The sequence below is a fragment of the Fukomys damarensis genome, unplaced genomic scaffold (genome assembly GCF_012274545.1).
Source record: "Fukomys damarensis isolate Sample0158 unplaced genomic scaffold, DMR_v1.0_HiC HiC_scaffold_4, whole genome shotgun sequence".
Taxonomy (NCBI): Eukaryota; Metazoa; Chordata; class Mammalia; order Rodentia; family Bathyergidae; genus Fukomys; species Fukomys damarensis.
Window position 1 is genome coordinate 48,029,837 of NW_022900916.1, and position 5,047 is coordinate 48,034,883.

Genomic DNA, 5,047 nt, shown 5'->3' on the forward strand with positions numbered 1-5,047 from the left:
TTTATCAAAATTACAATAATTCCTTCAGAAACAGTGTAGTCAGTGACAAGATTATTTGAAAAAGTTTTGGGGGATCATGCCAAGTTTTTCATGGGCGTGGGGAGAGGGAGATCCAAAATAATGTTTTCCAAAGTTCAGTTGCACAAAATGGCACAATTACAAGAAACTATCATTAAGATCTGTGAATTGGCAAAATATTCACAAAACTTTTAAAAGGCAGTTTTGTCTCTTAAATATATGCAATGAAGTTAACCTGGCTGTTTTACTAAATAAGGATGTCTACGTTGGCAAATAGATAAGACTAGTAGACAGTGAATATGTGAGCTCCATAATTGTAAATATTCCTAGCGTCCTTAGAAACGGTGATTTTCCTCACTGGCTTCATCATTTTCCCTATGGTCTTCATGACATTAATTTTATTTTTTTTTAGCATCTGCTTATTTTATAATTTCAAAAGAACTTTGAACTATCTAACATTCAATTTCCACAAAATTTGAGTAAGTTTCAATTGGTGATTTTTTTGTCCTTTCTTTGTATCAGCTCACAATTGTGTGTCATGTCTCCCTGCCTCCCACATTCATCCTAGATACCCTACATCGTCTTTACCACTAAATGACTATAAAATGGCTTATGCCAAATAAACACAGATACTGAATTAAATTTTCATAGATTATCTTACTTAATGCTGACAACAGCCCCATGAAGCAGCTACTATTGTTATACCATCTTTAGTGGATCAGGGGCATGAATTGCCCATGATCATAGAGCCAGTAAGACATGAAGGCCATTCATGATCTTTTCCCAACCTTGGACTCTTTGCCATTTTCTGAGGTCCACAGAAGGGAAGTGTTGTAAAGTGACTTTTGTTCCCTTGCAACTTCTCTAGGGACTGAACCTTGTCTGTGATAGATCATGGAAAGTGCTGATGAAGGGCTGGAAAAATGGGGAGCAATGGCTCCATTCATTGTAACTAAATTCTGAAGATGACTTTAAGATGTGGAGCCCTGCAAAGAGAAAGTGAAACCCCAGAAGCAATAAGAACTATTCAGTGTACAAGTGGTAAGTTATATTGTCTTGGCATTCAAATAAAATAAAGTCACTCTTTTAAGGCAGAGACATATTTGGGATAGAAAAACACTTCCAACATGTACTTTTCCTTGTTTGCTTGCCTCTTTATTCCCATGGCTATGCCCTTTGTGAGTAGTTCTAGAAGGAAAGGCTGTTTCCCACTTTCAGACCCCCAGGCATATGTTCATTTTCCTTGATTTTTGTCAAGTTTAATCCTAGGTTTAGCCAGGCTTGGTGGTGCACGCCTGTAATCCCAGCACTCAGGAGGCTGAGGCAGGAGGATCACTGTGAGTTCGAGACCAGCCTGGGCTACATAGTGAGTTCCAGGTCAGTCTCAACTACACAGTGAGACCCTGTCTCAAAAAACAAACCAAAACAAACAAACAAACAAATCCTAGGTTTGACCTCTCATGATTCACTATAATGGAACATATAAGAATGTTTCATTTCTCACACAATTCAGTTTAAATTAAGTTAGCCAGAAAGTACAGCTGTTTACACTTTGCAGGGTGAGTTTACACATCCATTATCTCACTTAACTATCACAAAAGTTAATCAGGAAGAAAGGACTGACAGACAGAACAGAACTGAACCTGTGTTTAAAGCACAGGTGCCCTGATAAATTAATAAATAAAAATTATAATATTCCAATAAACGTTTCAACACATGTGAACCAAGAACAGACTGTAGATGCTGGTTGGGGCTGACTTATATCAGAGTTTTTATTTGCCTTTCCCCTCAGTATATAAGCAGGACAATTGATCTAAACTCACCCCTCAACTTCAGCAAATAGTTTGTTTCTCACAGTTGCAGAAGTAAGTGACCATCTGTTCATTTTGTTCACTGCTCTGTGATAAATAATAACAGCTCCTAGGACGAGTTTACCTTTCATCTCCCATTGCAGGTGACTGTTGTGCATTTAGATGACCCAGCTGTAGCTGTAAGAGCTATGCCACGGTACCAGTTTCAGAAATCACTGTGTGAGTACTTGTTTAATCCTTCTCACTCTATGCTATTTCTTAAGTTGTAGATTTGGTTGGACTGTGTTTGATGTGGCAACAGGGAGTTTTATAGCCTCGAGAAGCGATTCTTATTTTAATTATCCACAGCCCTCTGGACATCCTTGCTTGGGCATTCTGTGTTTACTCAAGGGCAATCAATAGCAGTTGACAATTACTATGCTGGGACCATTATTATCTCATTCCATTTCCATAATAATCTTTGAAAGTAGGGTATTTTATTTTCCATATTCAATAAAAGAAGTCCCTGAGGTGAAGAGGTAAAGTAAATTGGTATGGCAGTGCTAGGATTCCAATCCAGATCCACTTACTCAAAAACCTAAACTCTGAGTCATCACATAAGTCATAGCTAGTGAATTAGTTCAGTATTCACCTTCATTTAAGTAGGTAAGCATATGAAAGTATTAGGGAGTTAAGAGGTACATCGGTCGGTCAGATTTGTTATAATAATGCTACAAAATAAACCAGTGATCCAAAATAATACTTATTCTTGCTTTTACATTTACAGGTTAGCTCATACTTGAATGAGTGAGACTTGGCTTGGTTGGGCTTCTTTGCAAGCTGCAAATTGGATCTGGGTCTGTTCCACAAGTCTTTCAACCTATCCCCCTTGATCAATAGATCTGGGTGCTTATCCCCCTCATAGCACTAACACTAGTGAAAATGGACAAATAGAAATACACAGGTCTCTTATGGTCTGGATGTGAAACTTACATGCTGTTGTTTCGACCCTTGTTCTATGGGCAAAATAAAGCCATATAGGCCATCACTGACAGGTGAAGCATTCTTCCTCAAGTTAAGCATTGAGGTAGCCCCATGAGTCCCAGTTTTATTCTTGGATCTGCGCAAAATAAAACATTTTATCCCTTCAAAGCAGAATGTAGGTGTTACTTAATAGTGACATAGTTCAAATTAAGGTAGGATCTGGTGGCACCTAGCCACCATGGGGAATAAATGGAACGTATTGCCAGGGCTGATGTTTCTCTCATCTTTCAACTCTTCTATTATAGTAGATAAGCTGAAATGACTTGGTACCATCATGTTTAAAGTTTGCTGAGGTGGATAAGAACTCCATCTTATCTAACAAACCTTGATGCCCTATTATTAACAACTTAAAATTTAAAGACAGAAAACCAGATAATTCATGTTAGAGGTCAAACATATTTTCCCTATAAATGTTTAAACTGGTCAAGTGGATGCCTGATAGGTCTATAGTCAAGCAGATCCTTATGGCAGACAGAAGAGTCCAAACATGAGGAGACATTCTTTGAACATATTTAATTGAGGGCTATTTTATTTATTCATTTGGTTATACAGATGAATGAGTTTCATTTGGGCACATTCACACATACACACAATATATTTTGATCGTTTTCACCCTCCATCACCCTTCCTCCTAGTCTCACACTGGGAGGGCTTCCATCTACATAACGTGTTTTGCTCGGATTCCTCCCTCTGGTTATTGACACTTACTTACATTTCCCTCCCACTTCCTCTTATTCCCTTCTAATTTAGGTTTTTATATCTGGTGTCAAATTGTAAACAATAGTTAGCACATGACTTTCTTTTCTTCTTCTTTGTAAAAGTAGCCTTTGTCCTTGTAAGAAATTTAGAAAATAATTTTGAAACCACAAACAAAAAACCAGACATCTACAAAGCTATCTCCTGAAAAATAACAGAAGTTAACATAAAATTTAATAATTCTTTATCTTTTACTATGAATCCCTGTGAAATATATAAGCACTTCAGATCTTGCTTTGTAATGTACTGTTTTTCTTTTATGGTTTCTCAAAAGAATTTGTCTATTTGATAGAGCAAATAGAAAGCAAACAAACCTAAATTCAGTAGTGACATAGTTGTACATTCTATCAAAAGCCATGAATTTGGGGGAAAGCACCTAATGTGATATATTTGGAGTTATAAGGGACAAATAACAGGTTGATTTTCTCATTACCTACAAAAACTAAATTGAACAAGTAGCTAATTGGCATGCCAGAGCTGTGTGATCAGGGCCAAGGCTTAGGATTTAAGGCTACATATTGTTTTTATAAATACTAAACTGCTTTAGATCCTTTTTTATACCTGTCAGTAAACAACAACAAAAAAAGGTTTGCTAGAGGTTTTACTTTTAAAATAAAGGGTTCTATTCAAAAAGAAAGAATATTTTCTGTAATGAGTTGCAAAAATATGCAAAATAACATTCTGAGCTTGTTGAAATTAAAATTTTTGCCCCTGAAAGGATCAGAAAACCCAGAAATACATTGATTCCTTGAGATATTTTGGTTGATGCACCTAGAATTACACAAATGGTCACAACAGACCATTACAATGAATGAACTTGAGATACTGCAATCTTCAAGATAGTGCTAAAATTTAAAAATAATTTCCATATACTGACTTCCAAATTTCATGCTTCTAAAGTTGCACTGACTTCTATATTCCAGCATTAACCTATCAGATTCTATTAAAAATTGGAAATGAAATTGAAAAATACGAAGATCTTGATACTGAGAATATTTATTTGCAGAGCTCTGTGGTTTCTTCTCTCTCCCTCTTTATGTTCATAGTATTGATTTTTCTTTGATGTAATGTAATATTAATCTGCTCTCCTCAGTTTCTGTACGACAGTGTATTACACTTCCACACATATTTACTAAGTGTGCACTCCCAACATATAGTTATATAGTTCATATATAGCCACATCTGAATTGATTCTTCAGACTTGTTTTCAGATTAATTTTTACTCAGTATACCACAGTCAGTGTATCCAGATTTGAACAGCCTGAGTCATTTTTCAGAAACCTTGATGGCTAGGCATGGTGGCTCACGCCTGTAAACCTAGCACTTGGAGGCTGAGGCAGGAGGATCACTATGAGTTTGAGGCCAGCCCAGGCTAAATAGTGAGTTTAAGACCAGCCTGAACTACATTCTGAGACCTTGCCTAAAAAAAAAAAAAAAAA

General features: G+C 36.5%; 1 protein-coding gene across 1 annotated transcript in view; it reads left to right on the plus strand.

The window, feature by feature from the left end:
- The first annotated feature begins 906 nt into the window (after positions 1 to 906).
- Positions 907 to 5,047, plus strand: part of Cttnbp2 (cortactin binding protein 2) — a 306,866-nt gene continuing 302,725 nt past the window's right edge. The window contains exons 1-2 of the mRNA XM_010621899.3: positions 907 to 1,059; positions 1,973 to 2,048. The gene's annotated coding sequence lies outside the window, so the exon portion shown is untranslated. The remainder of the gene's footprint in view (positions 1,060 to 1,972; positions 2,049 to 5,047) is intronic.